Source organism: Pelodiscus sinensis, chromosome 17 (genome assembly GCF_052426305.1).
Source record: "Pelodiscus sinensis isolate ZL-2025 chromosome 17, ASM5242630v1, whole genome shotgun sequence".
Classification (NCBI taxonomy): Eukaryota; Metazoa; Chordata; order Testudines; family Trionychidae; genus Pelodiscus; species Pelodiscus sinensis.
In genome coordinates this window covers 5320739-5342055 of record NC_143068.1, presented here as the reverse complement: position 1 = coordinate 5342055, position 21317 = coordinate 5320739, and the positions used below count along the sequence as shown (strand labels likewise).

The following is a 21317-nucleotide window of genomic DNA, read 5'->3' as shown; positions in this document are numbered from 1 at the left end:
CTAGGAAAGCCAGGCTTCCATTTTGAGAGATGCTGGTCTAAAGCAATAACACAAACCACCATGTCGTAATGCATTCTGGCCCAGGATCTCAAACCAACAGCAGTGTCAATTCATCCTCCAGCTTTCAGGTCAATAAGCATCATTATGCTGTCTTACAGGTAGGAAAACTGAGGTGCAGAGGGTAAGGCTTCAGTTTTTCAGTCATGCTGCTAAATTTGGGCATTTCTGTATCTGGGTGCCCCACATAGCACCTGCCTGTTCCTTAGTCATCTAAAAATGTGATACTCCAAACTAGCAGAGCTTCCATTGGAAATGTTGGATTAAGTGACTTGCCCAAGGTCAGAGAGTGAGTCTATGGCAGAACCAGAAATTAGGACCAAGATCTCCTGACTCCCAGACCTATGTTTTAACTATGAGCCCCGCTCTGAAGCCAACTGCTACCCATCCATACACAAGTGAATTCCGACAACTGAAAAACGTTGTGTGGGAGCTGTAGGTCCAGGCTGTGACCTATGTGACATGAGCCAGTGGTCTCAGTCCCTTTCTGAGCTACAGCAGTGGCCATGGCACAGTTAACCATCACAAGGGCGAGGCCAACTGAGGCTCCATTGCTGGAGCTCTTGGGAACGGCCCTTCATGGAAAATAAATGCAAAGCAAAATGAAGGGACTCTTGGCCCACCGCTGCACCTCACACTCAACTGCAGACATAAGGATGGGCCCTTCCAGGCAAAGGAGCCACGTTGGGGCAGCCACTCCAGGGCCCCATGGAAAGTCCAGTCCAGGAGCATTTCACCGACTAGCCCAGCAACAGTACCATGGCCTGGCCTACACCGAAAACGTAGGCTGGCCCAGGTCCTTTGCTCAGGCTGTGAAATATTCCTGCTCCGAGAGATGTCGTTAAACTAACCCAAGCCCCACTGTGAACACCGCTAGGCTGGAGTAGCCACCGCTGCTCAATGGGGTGGATTTACTACAGAGACGGAAAATCCCCTTTGGCAAGCATTGGCTCTACTCCACTGTAGCTGCAGTGCTGCAACTGTGGCATTGTCGCCCTTGGGGTGCAGACAGAGCCGGGAGGGTGCTTTCAGGGAGTGCTGTCTCCCCTAAAGTGTCACCACAGAGAGGCAGCTGGCGGTCGGGTTCCTCCAGGTCGTACATTGGGCGGGCAAGCTGAGCGGGGTGGGGAAAGCTCATGCCAAGGTGTGAAGAAGGCAGAAAGAATTAGGCTAGGGTCAAGGGAGGCAGTAGGGTGAGAAAATTTTGGTGCAGGAAAACCTGGGAGATATGGGTTCAATTCCTGGGTCAGCCACTGATCACTTGTATGATTGGAGACAAGTCCCTCTCTGTAAAATGGGGCTGATACGTGGGTTGGGGGCTTGCAGGCCATAGGGTGCTTTGAGATCTTCAGAGGGAAGGTGCTAGAAAAGCACCAAATATTCTCTCTCTCTCTCTTATGAGGGCTGCCAACATGCCACCTTCCCCCAGCACTGAATTCACTTCCCATTGTTAAAACCCGACAGACAGCGTGAAACGATAATTGCTCTGGGCATGGAATTTTTCACGCCAGCGCTCACCTCTGAGTGGTAGTTTTTCGTTGCAGTCGGTGAGCTCTACACCTCTAAAAATAAAGGCGTGTAGCGGGAACATTGACACAGCCTGAACTCTGGCAGGGCCTGTCTGCTGCCAGCCTCTTTATAGAACCCGCAGCTTCTTGCTAATAACTTATTGAGTCCTTCCGCTGCTCCGTGTGTTTATTTGGTGCGGGAGTCAAGCAGCCAGTGGCTGGTAATGCAATGTTCAGTGGCAGCGTTGGCCCAGCCCTGCTTCCTGTCCTAGTTTCCTGGTGTAAAATTCCAGAGTCCTCTTGCAGATCCAGGTCTGGTTTTGGGGGCAGCCCTCCTCCTTTTTTTTTTTTTTTTTTTTTTTTTTTTTTTGCAACTCCCTCCTCCCCCCTCCCTTCTCTGCACTGTGCTCTCAAGGGGCTCTCAGCACTGCTGCAGCATCACTAACAACCTCAGTACAGGGAAAGGGAGGCGGAAGGGGGGGAAAAGCTGAATGAATGGGCATCGCATCAGTGCTCGTCATAGGGAGAAGGGAGGCTGCTGCATGAGGGGGGAGAGGAGGATTCTCTCCAAAAGGGAAGAAGACAAATATAAAAAAGGAGAGAAGCGCCACGACCGTTCTCCTGGGCTCCAGCCAGCGCTTTCTGTGGACAAGTGCCACCTGGGCAAGGGATCGCTCCTGGGTGAGCCGCTGCCGCTGCCCCTTCCGCCGAGAGCCAGGTGAGACCTAAGCTGCCTTTATCTTTACTCCTAGCAAGGGGTGGGGGGGGGGGGCGGTCAGGGCCTGGAGACGAAGGGGCTTGTATCTGCCCGAGGGGTTTGTTACTTGGGGAGAAGGCGCGTGTTCCAGAGATGTCACTGCTACGAACCTCCCTTCGGAGGGACCAAGGGAAAAGGAAAGCGCACCCCGTGCCCCTTCGTGTGGGGCCGCAGGTGGAATGGTTCATGGCTTATTTGCCTGTTGTTGGCTTGGATTGGGCTCTGGCCAGTTTTTAGGGTTTTCTAGGGAACTAATCAACTCCTAAGACATTGCCACGGACCTGCCCGCCCCCGGAGTGTCTTGTGTTTGCCCAAATTGTGTGTGTGTGTGTGTGGGGGGGGAGTTATCATCAAAATGGCACGATCCCTGCACAGCTTTGGCGGGGGGGGGGCTGGTGATGACGATTCATTCTGCTCGTTTTGCACTGTTCAGTCTGCTGGGTTTTTGCCTTGGCTCAAGTTCAAGCCCACGGACGTAACCCCGCCGTGGCAAGCAGGTAGCGGTGGCCACAGGCGGGGAGCGGTTAGCTCTGCCGGTGGAAGGAGCTGGATGCTGTAGAGCCCGGCTCTATCCCTGCTGCATAGCCAAGCTGTGTTGCGTCGAGTCCTCGCCGGGGCTTGGATTTCTCAATGCAGCTGCACTCCGAGGAGCTAACTGCAGCGAGAGGAACGCGCTGCGTAGCGGGAGGAAGCCCGGGGCTTTTGCCACATGGCGGGAAAGCCTCATGTACTGTTCTGCCCCCCGGAGCCGTCCAGACCTGCCCTCCGCCCTGCTCCCGGGGCCGAGACGCGTGGGCCGTGGGCGCCGGGCGCGATCAACAATCGAGCATGTGTATGTGTTTACGTGAGGGCAGCTGAGTGTGCGCGCGCGTGCAAAGCCGGGGGAGCGGCCGAGGCGCGTGGGACGAGCGAGAGGAGGCAGGAAGGGTGCACGTGGGGGGGCAAATGCGACAAGCCGTTGAGTGTGCGCGCAGGAGCCTGCCTGTGCGCTGCACGAGCGAGCAGCCCCGAGCCCCCTCCGTGCATGGCGGAGCCGGGGGTGAGCCGAGGGAGAAGGGGTCCGAAGCAGGCTCCTGCTCCCGTGCGGGAGGCTGGCTGGGGGTACCCTCGAAGTGACACGACCAGCACCCGGGACTCCCGGCGCGTGCTGGGGCGGGGAGAGGCCCCGCGGGGCTGGAACTCCAGAGGAGCGAGGAAGGAAACCGGCTCTCCCGAAGCGCTTGCAGACGGGCCGGTGGCGAGCTCCGCGCTGGGGGGCTGGACGCACAGTGCTGATACTCCCTGGCCTCCGCCTGCAGGCCGCGTGGAGCCGGGCCTCTCCATGAGCTCACCCTGCGTGCCGGCAGCAGGATCCCGCCCTGGTGCTAAAGCAAGTGATGGGCAGCAAAAGAGAACGAACTCTTTCCTGTCGGCTTCCTTCTGGGGCTGGGCTGGAGAGAAAACCCACCCGCCGTGGCAGAAAGGTGCCAGCAGGGGGTGCTGTGGGGCAAAGTGCGCTCATGGTGGCGGGAAGGGGGAGGTTTGAGGGTGGATCTGAGATGCCCACAATCCCCAGCAGAGCAGAGCAGAGCACGGAAGATGGATAGTTGGTCTTGGCTTGCGTAGGGGCAGGCTTGCACTGTGGCCTGTTTGGTACCCTGCATCCTAACCTCTCAGACTCTGTGAAGCTGGCAAAGGGGACCAGGAATGGCAGGGAAGTAAAGTAGACGGCCATGCTGGAAGGTCCCTCACCCTGGAAGGGAGGTGGGAGCAAGGGAATTCTCTCCCAGTAAGAACACAAGCTCCACGCAGGGCCTGAGGCTGCCTGCCTAGGTGTGGGTGTGGGACCAGTTCTCAGGATTTGCAGGGGTGTGAAATTGTTTGCATTTCAGTAGCACACAGAGACCACAGTCGCTCCCCAGGCCGCATTGTGCTCAGTGAAGGGCAAACACAGCAGGATGGACAGGTTTGCCATCTAACCTGGAACAGACAAAGGCTCGGAGAAGGGAGGAACCTTACTCCTATTTTGGAGTTGGGAAACTGAGGCACTGAGTCTTGGCCAGACTCACACAGGGACTATGTGATAGAATGAGGTATTAAACCCAGAGCTCTGGGATTGCAGCCTGGGCTCTTCCCTACCATCCTAAAATGGGACGCAGGTGAAAATGGGGGATTTCTCTTCTCACCCCATGGAAGCAATAACAAACCCATACAAGAAAGCATGCTGGGGAAGCAGCAGGGTCAAGCGATCTCATAATAGTTGCTTCATAATTGCAAATCCTTCTGAAACTGCCTCTTCAGCCATGAAACATCACAACAACCGAGCCAACAGGGGATATGCCAGCTGATCATAGAGTACTGCAGCTAGTCCTGGATTCGTTTCTTTCTAGTACTGATAGTGAAGAGGTTTTTTCCACATTCAGGGCCAGAACCTCAGTGGTGTAAATCAGAATACTGCCACTGACTTAAATAGAGTGATGTTAATTTACACCAGTAGAAGATCTATCCCTTCACTCCCAAGGATGTTTTTGTACACAATGTACCAGACACAGACATGAAATGGAGGAGCCTTTGAAGTGCTTAAGAAATTAACTAGTTCAGGATGACATTTGTGCCTGTGTGCAGAGCTAATGTGAGATTTATGTGCCCATGAATTACTACCCACTGGTGCTGGCCCATGTGCATAGGGGTGAATTCCATCCTGGGAGAATAATTTTCCTGTTCACCAAGAATTCAAACCAAACAACAGGAGCAATCTTGTTGGCTGATTGGATACCTTAGTGGATGCTGGGTGATGTTTTCTCCTCTTAACCCATTGTGCATCTTTTTGTATGTGCAAATAGCATCACGGTGGTTGTGGAAATGAACCTGTGGGGCCCACTCCAGTACGTGTACAATAAGGCTTCAGCTGAGCACTGGTTTGATATTGTGGCCTTCCAAGATGAACAGGCAACACGGGGGCCAGCTGCATGAAGTATTCTGTGTCCCTGCTATGTGTGGAACTTTCATTGGCACCTGTGTGAAGAGAGCAGAATGCTGCAATGAAGATGCCTCTGAGCAACAGTTTGGCCACAACCTGCCTTTTCAGTGGTGTGCACACCGGGCTTAGCTGCACATGGTTACGTGGGAGTCATTAGCCTGGTCAGTCACAGGGACCATAGCACCCGTTCCCAGATGGCTGTGCTGACTCTGTAGTTGCTTGATGGGTGCTATTCAAGGTGCTGACTTTGAGCTATGCATTCTACATGGTTTCTGTTCTAACCACCTGGAAGACCAGGGCTGACCCTATACACCAATGTGGACGTGGGTTGGTTAACTACATCTGGGGCCCAAGGCAGGGTGTTTTCAGTGGATAGCTCCTAACTCTGGGTTTTGCCCCCCCGGGATGGTTTGTTGACCTTCTAGGCATGGCGTAAAGTGCACTTCTCCATGCAGGCAAAGATTGTGTAGCTGGCCTTACTCATTGGGAGTAACCTGCCCTCATGCTGTTGCCAGAGGATACCTGGGTGAGCAAAGGGAGCTGTTCTGAGTCAGCAGTCTAGGTGCTACCTAAGGACTTGTTTTCATTTTTGGTATGTGCTCTGACCTAGCAGAAGCACATCATCGACTGCAGCATTCATACAAATCAAGATGTAATTGCTCCAGATATCGCTGCTTGTGCTGCAGCTCTGAGGAGTCCAGGCAAACGCTATGCCTGAGCCCGATTTCAAGGTGCTGGGTGCTCAGCAAAGTGAGTAGCACAGGTGGTCATGGCTTGTTTAAGGAAAGTCTTGCTTTGTGTGCTTTCAAACGGCTCCTGTTCCGCCAGTTGATCCTAGGAAACCATTGGCTGCTGCACCCAAACCGTGACATTTCTCAGCACGGTTATTTGCATGTCATGCTTTGTAAATGCTTCCCACTGTCTTATTGTAACGCTCCGCTGGGGGCCTCCTGGACACAGTCTCTGGTTACAGCCTTCACGGATGTTGACGAACCCTAACAAACTCCATGCGCGAGTTCGTGTTAGACTTTGCATGCAGAAGGAAACAAACAGAGGGCCTGTATCTGAACTCAGACTCAGGGTTTGTCTATACTGTCAGCATGCAGCCACGGCTCTGTAGCACTTCTGTGGAGACCCTACCTACCCGGAGAGGAAGGGTTCACCCACTGGCACAGGTAATCAGGCTCCCTGACCGCTGGTAGCTACATGGATGGAAGCTAGTGCTGCCCCCACCGGGACTTAGGTTGGCTTAACTACCCTGCACAGGGGGTGTATTAATCAACACCCCGACCAATGTGGTTAAACTGATCCAATGTTCTTGTGTAGACCAAGCTCTAGGGAAAGCTCCCAGGGAGCTCCCTCCGGCTCAGACTCTGTTTTCACTCAGACCAGCTTCCATTGTGCTCTCTCTGGCTTCACTAGGAGTGGAGCTCGGACTGACGGCACATCGGTTTCAATGACAGTTTTCCCTGAGTAAGGGCTCTAGGCTTGGGCTCACAGTGACTCCCTAGAAAACTTCCCAGTTGCAGAGAGAGCGAGTTAACAGCATCCAGAATTATACAGGAGGATTCTGTAGGTCTAACCCTGTCTCATCTTGCAGGGAGCTCCAAAATGGCTTCTGCCCGTACGTTTATCTAGGTCTCCCAGCTGAGACCCTAAATAGAATTTCTCCTGCATTTCTTGGGTTACCATGATGCCTCAGTATGGAGAATATGGCTCTCTGATCCTTAAAAGGGTCCATCCTCCTCTTCCATACTCCCTGCTGCCATGCATCTCTGTCCCTTGTTTCGAGGGGCACCACTTTTCTGAGTCTGGCTCCTAAAGCTCCGCGAGTGATCAGTCTGTTTGAATCCCATGTCCCACTCATCTCTACCATTGCAAATTATTGATGCTAGTAATGATGACTCTTGAAACCGAGGCTGTGGAAAGAGTTAACCCTCTGTGGGAAGTTTTGTGCTGGCGTAACCTACATAGCTGCTGGGTGTGGTACAGCGTCCCAGCCAGTGGCACTGAGACCTCTTACAGAGAGCATAATGAGTCTGCTCTGCAGCCTTAGCTTAGTGTCAGCTGGCTTTTGGCTCACTTGGTAGGGGCTGAGACCCCAGGTTCAATTCCAGCTGTAGGTATTACACTAAGATAATACTTTTTTTTTCTCATGCCCTGTCTTTTTCATGAAGTACATCCCACAGGTCGGCTGAAAAATGTTAGCAGAAACTCTCCTGCTTTTTATTTTACAGTAAGGGCAGGATTAACAACAGCCCTAGGTGTTGGTTTAACTCTCCTCCCATGGAAATCAAGTAGAAAATGCTCCAGGAGAGCCAGGTTAGGCCAGCGCTCAGTGCCTTTGAAAGCCCCGTCTGTAGAGTATGCAATAAAAATACAAAATCCCTTGGCCGTCCTGTTACTCTCCGCATGCTTGGCAGGTGAGTGCTGCTCCCTGGGGGGAGGACAACAGGTGGATTGCGGTCGTGGTGACTCTCCCTCCCATTCTCCCCTCTGTCTACAGAGCACGAGGATGGTTGCCGGTAGGTGCGCCAACAGATGTGCACCTGTGGCACAAGATGCTGAGCCTGTAACATTCTGCATGAGCCCCTCTGCACCTGTTTATATGTATTTATTACCCTTATAGTCGGGGTAGGTGTAATGTGTGGGAGAAATGGCCCCTCCCATCCCCCCAGCCTCAGTGTATTGTTTCCAGCAGCAGCTCCTGTTTGTAAATACCATGGGAAAAGGAGCATGAAGTGGGGCCCATCTGCGTTCAGTTTCCTTCCTTTGACAGCGGCCACACAATAGTTGAGGCTTGTGAGGAAAGCGACCCCCCCCCCTTCCGTCACAGCATCGCACCTGCCATTGTGCCATGCCACAGCAGGGAGAAGAGTTCCCACCTGCCCTCTGCAGGGGTCTTTGCTGGAGGGGGAGTGGATTATGGGCATAAGTCTGTTTTCTCAGGTCTGAGCCCTGTGGGTCTGGAGGCCGTTACACCTGGGTAAATCTGTACGGGTGCCATGGCACTTGGATTTATACCAGCATCACTGAAAGCAGAATTTTGTGACTTCCTGGGTCCTCTATGATGCCTTCGGATGAGGGCCATTTGTAGGAAAGAATCCACCCTCCCTGCTTGTGACCCTCTTGGTCTTGCTTCCCCCTGCCCGCTTTGCTGGCCTACAAGTAGCCTAGCCATAAAAATCCCTAGGAGAACTCTGCCATGCTCGCTAGTATTCAGGTCACATCCCTGCTTTTCTTCCAGAGAAGGAGCTGTACCGTGAGCCTCCAACGCCGTTACATGCTTCTCCCCTCCTGTGATAACACTGTCCTGGCTTTTAGGTAGTGCTTTGGAATGTGTCCCTCTCCGGAACGGAAAGCCACAATCTAGATGGTAATAAGGTGGGTGCATAACTGGCTGGAAAACCATTGTCAGAGAGTGGTTAGTAATGATTCACAATCATGTTGGAAGGGCAGAACAAGGGTTCTGCAGGGGTCTGTTTTGGGACTGGTTCAGTTCAATGTCTTCATCAATGATTTAGAAAGTGCGTTTATTAAGTTTGCAGATGATACCAAGTGGGGAGGGGTTGCAAGTGCTCTGGAGGACAGGGTCATCATTCAACATGATCTGGACAAATTAGAGAAATGGTCTGAGGTAAATAGGATTAAGTTAATATGGATACATGCAAAGTGCTCCACTAAGGAAGAAACAATCAGTTTCACACATACAGAATGGGACGTGACTGTCTAGGAAGGAGTCCTGCTGAAAGGGATGTAGGGGTCATAGCGGACCACAAGCTAAATATGAGTCAACAGAGTGACACTGTTGCAAAAAAAAAGCAAACATGATTCTGGGAGGCATTAACAGGAGTGTTATGAGCATGACACGAGAAGTCATTCTTCCACTCTACTCTGCGCTGATTTGGCCTCAAATGGAATATTGTGTCTAGTTCTGGGCACCACATTTCAAGAAAGATCTGGAGAAATTGGAGAAGGTCCAGAGAAGAGCAACAAAAATGATTTAAAAAAAACCATGAGCTATGAAGGAAGGCTGAAGGAATTGGACTTGTTTCGTTTAGAAAAGAGAAGACTGAGAGGGGACATGACAGCGGTTTTCAAGTATCTAAAAGGATTTTACAAAGAGGAGGGAGAAGAATTGTTCTCCTTGGCCTCTGAGGATAGGATAAGAAGCAATGGGCTTAAATTGCATCACAAGAGATTTAGGTGGGACATTAGGAAAAGCTTCCTCCCTGTCAGGGTGGTTAAATACTGGAATAAATTGCCTAGGGAGGTTGTGAAATTTCCATCACTGGAGATAGTTAAGAGCAGGTTAGACAGACACCTGTCAGATGATGTAGACGGTGTTTGGTCCTGCCATGAGGGGAGGGGACAGGACTTGAGGTCCCTTCCAGTTCTAGAGTTCTATGATTCTGTGATTCTATGTACGAATTACACCTCCATGCCCTGTGGCAAAGGACAGGCTGTAACTGGAGCTGGGCCTGCGAGCAACATCCATACAGGTGAGACAGAGAAGCAGAGACATGCTCAGCCAATAGCACCTTCCTTGACCCCTTTGTCAGCCAGGGGAATTGTCTCCTCTTTGGATATATGTGAAGGGCAGGTGATGGCACTTGTAACTGTTGCCTCATTGTTCCCTCCCTGACGTCAGCGTGGGACAGGGCTTCACTTTGACCCACAGCCCCTCCTTCCCATGCTTCCCTTGGAGGCTGCATTCTCCCAGGCTCCCAGCCACTCTAAGGAAAACCTGCCCCCTCCTCTGGACTGTGGTGGGACAGTGAAAGGGGCGCTCTCACGGCTCAGTGGGGTCCCAGATACTAGCCCCCTTGTGTCAGGAGGTGGGTTAGGAGGGTCAGTTCAGGTTGGATAAGCAGCATCAGGACACAGCCCGCTTCCTAGTCTGCACATTCAGATTGGTCTGAAAATCTCACGAGTTGTTTCTCAGGAGAGTCCTAGTCTCATCGGACTGTTGTAGCCAAATCCACTAGCCCAGCCCTGCTCGGGAATTCACCCCCTACCAGGACACCGAGCCGCCATGCCCATGGAACGAGAGCTCGCAGCTCATCCCAAGGAGTCTGGCTTTGCACCGTCACCCTCTGCTATAGGTGGGTCTTCCCCCCTGCACCGGCAGCTCTCAGGAGGGTGTCTGCATAGCCAGCTAGCCAGGCCAGCCCCACTGCCACGTAGGGAACACCCCACGTAGCTTGTAATGGTTCCCAACATCTCTCCCCTGCCCTCCCTCTGGACCCTTCTTCCTCCTGTTCTCCCGCAGTTTCACAGCCTCAGCTTGTTTCCCTTCTAAGAGCTGCTTTCCGCGGGAGCTGAGAGGATTCAGGTGGCTGCTCACAGAACAGTTGCCTCACCCTGAAGCAGCCTTTCTGCAGTTCCATGAGCACCACAGAGCAATGGCAGAGACCCGGACATCCTGACCGCTTGGGCTGACACTGAGCTTTGGGGAAGTGGCCACGTTTCTGGGTGCTTACCTAACGCCACGGAGGCTGCCAGCGTGGCAGAACCTGTGCTTGCCAAACCTGGCTCCTGCCATAGCTCTCAGCAACGCAGCACCCCAGGAGATATTTATAGGTTCACTAATGTTATTCCCCTGCCAAGCTGTTACTGAAATAGGCTCTAAGTGTGTCATGGGAGAGAGGATTTTAATGGCATCTTCTTTACCATGGGGAATGGAATTTACACTGCCTTGCTAACTAGTTCCCAAATGCGACTGATCTTTCCCATGGGCCGACACTAGAAAGGCTTGGATGGTCCACTGGTCAGGGTGGCTTAGGCCATGGAAGAGCCGGCTCAGTTCCCTGATCTGCCACACTCTCTGTGTGACCTTTGGGCTGTTCACAGAGGCTGTCTCTACACTACAAAGAAAAGTTGGGAAAAAATATGCAAATTGTGAACCGCAATCTGCGTATCTTTTTCCGCTTTTCTTTTGGAAGAGGCTTTTCCGAAATTTGGCGTGTCTATGTGGCGCCAAATTTCGGAAAAAACTCCTCTTTCGGCACATCCCTTCTTCCTCATACAACGAGGTTTACAGGGATGGCGAAAGAACCCGTCTGCTTTTCTGATACCTCTGGTATCCCAGAAAAGAGTTGCAGTGTAGACATAGCCTCGGGGTATATCTCTGCTGCCACCTCTCAGCATGAGCTGGCAGTGGGAGTATGTGTCTGGGGTGGGCTTGTACAGTCCCTCCCGTTGTGTCTTCACTGCTATTTTTAGTTGTGCTAGCTAAATTAAAGCCAGTCTACCTGCTGATTGCAGTGCAGACACAGCCTGAATCTCTGCGACACATCTCCATGGGGATAACAGCACAGCCCTGGGATAGTGTGAGGATAAATAGGAGAGAGGGAGGTGCACAGATACGGTGGTGATGGGGACCATCTAAATTCCGAAGAGTGTTCCAGGGACTAAGCAGGGCACAGCAGTGTAAGGCTACATGTGTGCTGGGTTTACAACTGTCATTAGGGAGAGCCACATTAATCCTAACTGACTGGTCCCCTCCCTTTGTGGAGTGACTGGCTGGACCTGGACATCATCTGTAGTTATCTACCAGCGAAGAGCCAGAGGTGCCTTGCACAAGCTGTTTGCTAGGGGTTTTACTGGAGTTGGGAGTATCACTCCTAGCTCAGCTTCTGACTAGTTATGAGACCGTTCAGTCAAGTGACTACAACATGCTGGGCCTCAGTTTCCTAGTCTGTAAAATGGGAATATTGACCTACCACTCTGGAGTCACCTGAGTAGAGCTGGTTGGGAAGTTTTCAATGAGATGTCTTCTCATCAGAAAATACTGCTTCATCAAAACTGAAGCTGTGCATGAGAAGGGTCAGTGTCAGCCAATTGCTCATTCAAAAAAACAGCTGGTTTTTCAGTGTCCCTTTTAAAACATTTTTGAAACTAAAAATCTTGTTTTCCTGATTCAAAATGACACCTGATTCCCAAATTTAAGCTATGTTACATAAAACGTGAAAAGGTTGAAATCAAAACGGGGCATTTTGATTGACCACAGCTGGATTTTGCACTAATTGTCTGTTCATGAACAGTTTTGAGATTTCAGCTCTGTCCTGATCTGAGATGGAAACATTTTCTCAAGCACAAAAAGTTTCCCGGGATTGGAAAATCATTTCCAGCCCAGCTTGACTTTGGAGGCCCATTGTTTGTGCAGTATTTAGAGCTCCCTGGAGGGAAAGATGTACGGCGTCTGCACAGAGGCAGGCCCGGCTCTGCTGCCTTTTTACTACCTCCCCTCTCCCGCACCATGGTACTCAGTCCCCAGTCTCAGCATTTTACATTTTTGCAGCACATGGCTCTTTGCAGCAGCAGATGCCCTCACCTCTGGTCCCCTTCTCTCCTGGTGCCATGAGCCTAGGACTGAGATGGGCCTGGACCCAGGTGATAAACGGAGTATTTTGTCTCCAAGGGCAGTGTGGGTTGGCACAGAGAAGGGGACACAGTGGGCGGCAGTGCGGCATGTGCAAGGGGGCTTGTTTACGCTGGGGCGTGCCCTGTGTTGCTAGCAAGATGTACAACATGACCATGCTCCATGCAGACTGGGGGCCAGTGTGTAGAATCCTGCTGGCTGGTGGGTGGGCGGGTCCACCATGACCAGCTACCCCGGTTTGAAACCCCGGTTCTCTGCAGCGAGAGTGCGTTGGGGCCCTTCCCCTGTGCAGAGCAGCCCAAGGGATTGTCTGGTTTCATGACATGCCTGCACAGTGGGCTTCTGGCCTGCCGCTGCGGCTCCTGGGGTGCTGGTAGCCCAAGTGCCAACGCCCAAGGGCAGGGAGAGCAGTGCAGACTCCCTTTGGAATGCTTCCTGGTCCACAGGCTCTAAAGCTCGCCCCACTCCCCATCTCAGAGGGTTGGGCACACGGATCCCCAGAGCCTGGGGGGAGAGGGGAACCTGCCCAACAAAATGGACCCTCTCAGCAGAGGTCAGCTGGAGAGGGGGGAATGAAACAGAAGCATTTCTGGTGACAGGCTCTGGTCACTCCGCCTTGCTTCTCCGAGGAGCTGAGGAGCTGGAGAGGGACACTCCCTCCTTTCAGCCTGGCAGCTGCTTTGTTGCCTCCCCCTCGGCCTAGGCTTGCCAGGTGTCCGATATTAAACTGGACAGTCTGTTACTTTCGCCTCCTGTCCAGTAAAAAAATTCAGAAAATACTGGACACCTAAAATGTCTGGTACTTTCTGATTTTTTCCTGGCCAGGAGGTGAAAAAAGTTGTTTTTTGCTTAACAACTCGCGGGGTCCTTTTTTTTTTTTTTTTTCTCAACAAACTTTTTCCCGGCGTGTTTTTTTTTTCGGTATTTTTTCTGAAACCATCTGGCAACCTGACCTCTGCCCCAGGAGAGGCACAGATGTGAGGCAAACTCCAGCGCCTCAAACCCTCCCTTCTGTGGTGCCTCCACTCCGTCTGCCTGTGCCACATGCCTTCCCAGTGCCCTCTGCCAGCAGCCGCTGAGCGACGGGCCCGCTCCCTCCCGGCCTCCCAGCACCCAGGCCTGTTAGCGTCACTTACCAATGTGGTAGCCAATAACTTTGGAGGCAGATTGAAAACTGGGAATGGAAGAAAGCTAAAGAGAAATGTGCTTCCCACGCAGCCTGGCCTGTCCTCCCCCAGCCCGGCTCTCGTTTGGGAGCTGAGTGCTGGCAGTCCTCGCTCCCAGGGAACGCTACAGATCAAACGCCATGCAGATGGGGCTAGCTGAAGACTGAAAGGCAGGTTCAGGGTTCCGGGCGACGGTGGGGACTGGAGGGCTCCGGGGACTGGGAAAGATACGGAGCCTGTAGCTCCCCCTCCACTCCCATGTGTGCCCTTTGCAGCTGCATCAATTGCCCAGTGGAAACCCAACACTGGGGAAGGATCTAATGTAGCTTTAACTGTTACTGCTGTGATCTGGGTTTGGCCTGGCCACATGCTGGGCCAGACTCTGCTGATCTATTTCCACTGAGTCAGCAGAGCTACATCAGCAGAGAACTTGGTCTGCTTCTCCCATCCCCCTTCACCAGCTCTTCCCTCTGCTCCCATGCTCCTGCCTGTCACCTGGCCCATTTCTGTCCAGGCACCTGCACACACCCCCACCAGGTCCCTTGCACATGTTGCCTGGCCACCCCTTCTTTCCTGCACACATTGTCCTGCTTGGACATCACAGCTTCAGATCTCAGCAGCACCCTTGTGCTCTGTCCTCCTCCCCCTAGTGCTCCCTAGAAACCAGGCCAGCACCCCCCTTTTGCTTTCCAGCTGCAGTGAGGAGCCTGGGCAGCTACAAAAGCTGCTGGAAACAAGGCGAGGTAGCACACTGTAGCCAGCCAGCACTCCAGGGGTCACAGACTGTGAACCAGTGCCTTAGTTCACCCATTCAGATCCAGGCCAGCACCATACTATTGGCCCCTACTGGACGACAACAGAAGTATTTGCTGTGTGTCATAGTCCTTATACTGCTGCCAGAGATTCTCCTTCAGCTCATAAGAACGGCCAGACTGGATCAGACCAATGATCCATCTAGCCCTGTATCCTGTCTTTCGACAGTGGCCATTGCCAGGTGCCCCAGAGGGAATGAACAGAAAAGGGAATCTTCAGGTGATCCCTCCTGTCACCCATTCCGACTGTGACAAACAGCGGGTAAGACACCATCTCTGCCCATCTATGGACCTGTGCTTTTACAGCAGGAGGACTTGAGTTCTTTTTGTTCCTGCTCCTGATGTGAAGTTCCCAGTGGCCATGGGGTCTGATCCCAATGCCTGTGAAATTAACTGGAGTGACAGGACTTTCAGGCCTAAGTGTGCAGTAAAGGAGACAACAATGAAGTGTGGGTAGTCTCTGGTTTGTCCATATTTGCACACAATAGCCCCTCTGCACTGAACGAAGTAGAAATTGCAGATTGTGGCTGACCTTTAATCACGTGATTTAGGAAAGTTATTAACAAAACTTGTTCAATACTTTTTTGTGGTTGAAAAATGACCATTAAAATAATATTTTGGGTAGAATTCTTATTCCTTTGTTGGAAATTTCTAAGTATTTAAACTAAAACTCCGCCCCCCCCCCAACTGAGAAACTAAATATTTTGGGGGTGTTTTGGGCCCCTTTCCCCACCATTTTCCTTTGTCCATTTTGTCACTAAAAAGTGGTTGGAAGAAGAAAAAGAAAGGGTAGGGGAGGAGGCCAACAACAGCTAAAAACAAAACCAGAAACATGGTTTTGGATCTGTCAAACTCGGAAAACTTTGAAATTTGTCACTGTCCCAACTTGTCCCTTTGCACCCTGCTGTGGTGTTGTTCTGTGGTTACACACAGCCTATGTGGCTGTACGCTCACATTGCTTTAGGCCACGGAGCTGGCAGAGAGCAGCAGATGGCTGCAGGCTGCTGACACTGCCCACGGACTCCCACAGTTCAGCTGGTGAAATCCTGGCCCCACTGAAGCCAATGGACAAACTCTCCTTGACTTGCATGGGGCTAGGAGGTCACCCTGAGTCTTCTGCTGAGCCGCTTCAATACCGGTCACAAGATCTTTAGTCTGTGTCACCCAGAATAAATATTTTTTGATTTCTGTAATTGTATTGTTGTTTGGCTTCAGCCATGGCCACCATGGTTCTCCTCATCAGCAAAGCGCTGTGTTGCCAGGCCAAGGTACTGAGCGGTGGAAATGGCATGCAGCTACTGTGGTGCATTTAGGGAGATTGTAGCCTGCAGTCACATCTGCTAGGGATGTATCAGCCCCGCACTGGTACAACAGGGATTAACCCGACTCTTCGCTGACGAGACCGCCTCCACCTCTGCCAGACATGCTCCAGCTGGAGCCAGGGTATAAAAGAGTCACTCAGAGTATGTCTACACTAGTCACCCTAGTTCGAACTAGGGTGGCTAATGTAGTCATTTGAACTTGCAAATGAAGCCCGGGATTTAAATATCTCAGGCTTCATTTGCATGTTCCCGGGCGGGCGCCATTTTAAATGCCCGGTAGCTCGAACTACCTGCCCGGGGCTACACGCGGCACGGGCTAAGTAGTTCAAACTAACACTCTTAATTCAAACTACCGTTACTCCTCAATGCAGTGTAGCCCGTGCCGCGTGTAGCCGTGGGCAGGTAGTTCGAGCTACCGGGCATTTAAAAATGGCGGCGCCTGGGAACATGCAAATGAAGCCTGGGATATTTAAATCCCGGGCTTCATTTGCAAGTTCGAATGACTACATTAGCCACCCTACTTCGAACTAGGGTGGCTAGTGTAGCCATACCCTCAGACTGAGGGGAAGAAGGTGTGTTGCTAGCTCTGGGGAGAGGAGCACCTGCTCTCCAAGGCGCGGAGGCCAGCTAGATGAAGCCAGGCTCTGGCACAAAGACTGTGGATGTGTCAGGGATTAAAGGAGAGATCCAGACAGAAAATTCCAGAGTCTTGAGTAGGAAGTGACCGAGAGGGCAACTTTGCAGGGAAATGGTGACAGAACTGGGACAAGGCCTGGCACGAGCTGGTGGCAGATAAACACGCCATTGACAGGGTCCTGGGTTGGGACCCAGTGGGTAGGGAGGGCCTAGATCCCCCTACTCTGGTCACCACTGGTCTGCCAGTTGTATTGACTCTGTTTGGCCACACTGCCCTGACCATGGGGTCTGCAATATTGAGGCTCTGCCCTGACCATGGGGTCTGCAATATTGAGGCTCTGCTCTGACCATGGGGGCTGCCGTACTGATGCTGGCCATTTGGCCACACCCCCTACTATGAAGGGCTGTATGAACGGACGCAATCCCTGCGCCACCCAGCCCTGAGAAGTGCGCATCCCCGCTCCAAAGGATGCGACACGCCCATTTCTAAAGGCTGATTGTGAACGGTCAGTGTGGACACGACACCTCCCAGTGGAGAAGGAGCAGGATGGGGGATGAGGCTGAATTGAAAGAGTCATTCTCTTGCTTGTACAAAAAGGGACTGACTCACTGTTCCCCTGTGCTGTCATAAACAGATGGATGGTTTAATCACCTAGCAACCACAGTAACGTCAGGTGCGGAGCAGTTCCCAAACTATTCAGATCTCACAATTCCTCCCTAATATCAACAGCAGGGCCCTTGGTGAATCAGAAACTGCTGCCCAGGCCTATTTACATGCACATTGCAACCCCCTGCCATTATGCTGGGAGAATTGAGGGCATCACCCCCACGCTTCCCAAACTAGAAGCACAGAATCCCAGGGTTGGAAGAGACCTCAGGAGTCATCGAGTCCAGTCCCTGCCCAAAGCAGGACCAATCCAACTAAATCATCCCAGCCGGGGCTTTGTCAAGCCAGGACTTAAAAAAACCTCTAGGGATGGAGATTCCACCATCTCCTTAAGGAACCCAGCCCAGTGCTTCATCACCCTCCTAGAGAAATAGTGTTTCCTAATATCCAACCTAGACCTCCCCCACTGTAACTTGAGACCATTGCTCCTTATTCTGCCATCCCTCAGTACTGAGAACAGCCTTTCTCCATCCTCTTTGGAACCTCCCTTCAGGAAGTTGAAGGCTGCTATCAAATCCCCCCTCACTCTTCTCTTCTGCAGACTAAATAACCCCAAATCCCTCAGCTGCTCCTCATAAGTCATATTCTAGATGTGGCCTCACCAGTGCTGAATAAAAGGGAATAATGAGTTCTCTTGATCTGCTGGCAATACTCCTACTAATGCACCCCAATATGCCATTAGCATTCTTGGGTTCAAGGGCACACTATTGACTCATATCCAGCTTCTCATCCCCAGGTCTTTTTCTGCAGAATTGCTGCTTAGCCAGTCGGTCCCCAGCCTGTAGCAGTGCTTGGGATTCTTCTGTCCCAAGTGCAGGACTCTGCACTTGTTCTTGATGAACCTCATCAGATTTCTTTTGGCCCAATCCTGTAATCTGTCTAGGTCACTCTGGACCCTATCTCTACCCTCCAATGTATCTACCTCTCCCCCTAGCTTAGTGTCATCTGCAAACTTGCTGAGGGTGCAATCCATCCCCTCAGCCAGGTCATTAATAAAGATGTTGAACAAAACCAGCCCTAGAACCGATCCTTGGGGCACTCCGCTTCAAACCAACCAGACGTCGCGCCATTGATCACTACCTGTTGAGCCTGACAATCTAGCCAGTCCAACACAATACCCTGGCTGGGTAGGGAGCTGAGATGTACATCTTGTATTGCAGCTTGAGCCCTACTGAATAAGCCTCCCCAAAACCAACAACTGGGGACCATTGAAAGGTAGCTGGGAGTGGGAAGGAAAGTCCAGTGCCAGGCACATTGTGTTTCTAAGGGTATGTCTACTCTGGGGAGTTACTTTGGGAGCTATTTGCATTTATTGAAGCAGCCCGTTATTTTGAAACAGATTTTGAAATAACGGGTGGCTTATTCCAACTTCCCAGTAACCCTTGTTCCATGAGGGTTAAGGGGAATTTCAGAATAATGCGTTGTTTCAAAATTCGGCGCTATGTAGACAGTGCCAAATTGCAAAATAAGCTATTTCAAAATGCAATCGAAATAAGCAACGCAATTTGTGTAGTGCAAATTGCATAGCTTATTTCAGGTTGCGGGTGTTGTGTAGATGCACCCAGAGGCTCAGCCTCGGCACAGTGATGTGACAGGAGGAAAGCCCAAGAGCACACAGGCATTTTGGAGTGTTGGCAACTTCTCCATAGCACCATGGGGACGTTAGAGGGGATCTCACCCCACGAATGATGGCATCATTATAGGGGAGCCACTGAGAGGCTCATGCCTAGTAACACTGGGGTCTCTGCAGGGGATCCCTGTAACCTTGTGTGATCTGGGCGGGGACTCACACCCAGTAATACAGCATTCCCTTCTCTCCACGGAGAACTATGGCGCCAGCCCCGAAGTGCCCCAGTTTCTAGTCACCTGACACGGGCTCATTCCACGGAGAGGGCTTGCCCCAGCAATCAGTGTCTCTGTGCTTATTTCCTTCCCTTTCCTCGTGCTGCCAGGGACTCAGAGGCTTTTGTCGTGTTCGGTTTCTTGTCTGTCCCCGGGAGACAGGGGGTGCGGGCTCTGACTCCTCTAGGAGCGGCACCATGGTCCCCCCCTTATTCCCTTCCTCTCCAGTGACCCTGCTGTTGTCAATGGCAGGGAACCAAATGGCAGGGCAGGGTCGGCTGCAGCCTTCTCCCGCCCTCCTCCCTGTGTGCACAGCGCCGGGTGGGGGAGGGGGATGGACACATGGACATTTAGCTGCAGTCATGCTTGGGCAAGGGTGCGCTGTCAGGAACTGACAGGAGCTGGCCTACTTCCACTCCCGCAGTGCATGTGCTGTGAGTGAAAGTGCCCCCAGCCAGTGACATGCCTGCGCTTTGCATGGCGGCCTGGAATCGAACGCGGCGGCAGCAACATATCCCAGTGCTTGCAGCCCCTTCTCCCCTCTCCTGATGCCTGATCCCGCTTTTCAACCCCAGGATCCCTGTGCAGGCAGCGTGCGTGAGGAGCGCTGAATCCAGGAGTGGTGGGGGAGTGTGGTGCTTAGCTGTGCCTGGAGACACAGAACTGGGGGGTGGAGTCTATCGCCCTTGAAACAGCAAAATCCTCACCCTCTCCTGAGCACACTCGGACAGTGCACCTTGCAGGCAGATGCTGTGCCCGCTTCCCATGTGCAGCACCACCCATGCTATTCTACTGCTGCGTCCACATAGCCCCTCACCACCAGTCCCTAGTCCCGTCCAAAGGGCTGATCCGTGGCACTGCCCAAAGCCCTGGGCTGCTGCAGCCAGCAACGTGGGATAGTTGGAACTTGTCCCCCAAGCAGGACACAGGATGCAGACGAGTTTCTTATTGATGATTTCAAAAGACACCATGAGCATCGGTTGGAATCAGCTCAGCAGCATGGCCTGCAATGGCATTAGCAACGAGTCTGCCAAACGAGAACCCTGCCGTCCACCTGAGTGCCTCTTTGCAGGCTGGGGAGTAAGTAAATGCTGTGTTGGTGCTGGTCCAAAGGGAGAGAGCAAGTGCTGTTGTAGCTAGCTGCTCCTAACATGGATGGTTACAGATTTTCAGCCAACAAGTTATACATCTCCTATGTTAATGCCCACCCACACTGAGCAGAACTGTTCCCTTACACCTGTTCCCTCACACCTACACTGAGCAGAATTGTTACTGCACACCTCTGTTACTGCACACCTTCACTGCGCAGAACTATTACCACATGCCTCTGTTAATGCACACCTTCACTGAGCAGAACTATTACCACACACCTCTGTTACTGCACACCTGTTCCCTCACACCTACACTGAGCAGAATTGTTACTGCACACCTCTGTTACTGCACACCTGTTCCCTCACACCTACACTGAGCAGAATTGTTATTGCACACCTCTGTTAATGCACACCTGTTACCTCACACCTTCACTGAGCAGAACTGTTACTGCCTACTTCTGTTACTGCATACCTTCCCTGAGCACTACTGTTACCTCACACCTCTGTTACTGCATACCTCTGTTACCTTACACCTTCACTGAGCAGAACTATTACTGCATACCTCTGTTACTGCACACCTGTTACCTCACACCTTCCCTGAGCACAAAGCAGAAGTGTTACTGCATCCTCTTACCTCACACCTTCACTGTGCCGAACTATTACTGCACACCTCTGTTACTGCACACCTGTTACCTCACACCTTCCCTGAGCACCACTGTTACCTCACACCTCTGTTACCTCACAGCTTCACAGAGCAGAAGTGTTACCTCACACCTCTGTTACTGCACACCTCTGTTACCTCACATGTTCACAGAGCACAACTGTTCCTGGAGGTGCAGCAGCAGCCCTCCTTTGAAGCACCTGGGCATCTCCGGAGGGGTGTGCTGTGCTCACAGTGCATTCAGTGCTGCAATGAAACCTTTGATAAGCATCATGCTGCCATGCTCTGGGATCCCACGTGCTACTGCTGCAGCCACTCAATCACAGAGAGCACAGAGCCACATTCTAGGCTGCATTTTCCTGGAGTGGGACAGTCCCAGAGGCCCCAGGCTCAGTAGCAGAGGACCAAGCTGACTCTGGAAATAAATGGGGAGCGAGGGGAAGGGTGAGGAGATG

General features: G+C 52.1%; 1 protein-coding gene across 2 annotated transcripts in view; it reads left to right on the top strand.

Moving 5' to 3' along the window:
• Positions 1–2126: 2126 nt before the first annotated feature.
• DLGAP4 (DLG associated protein 4) overlaps positions 2127–21317 on the top strand; it is a 373686-nt gene continuing 354495 nt past the window's right edge. Inside the window, exon 1 of one of the 2 annotated variants that reach the window (XM_025186419.3) lies at positions 2127–2283. The gene's annotated coding sequence lies outside the window, so the exon portion shown is untranslated. The remainder of the gene's footprint in view (positions 2284–21317) is intronic. The other variant, XM_075901397.2, reaches the window with a different exon arrangement.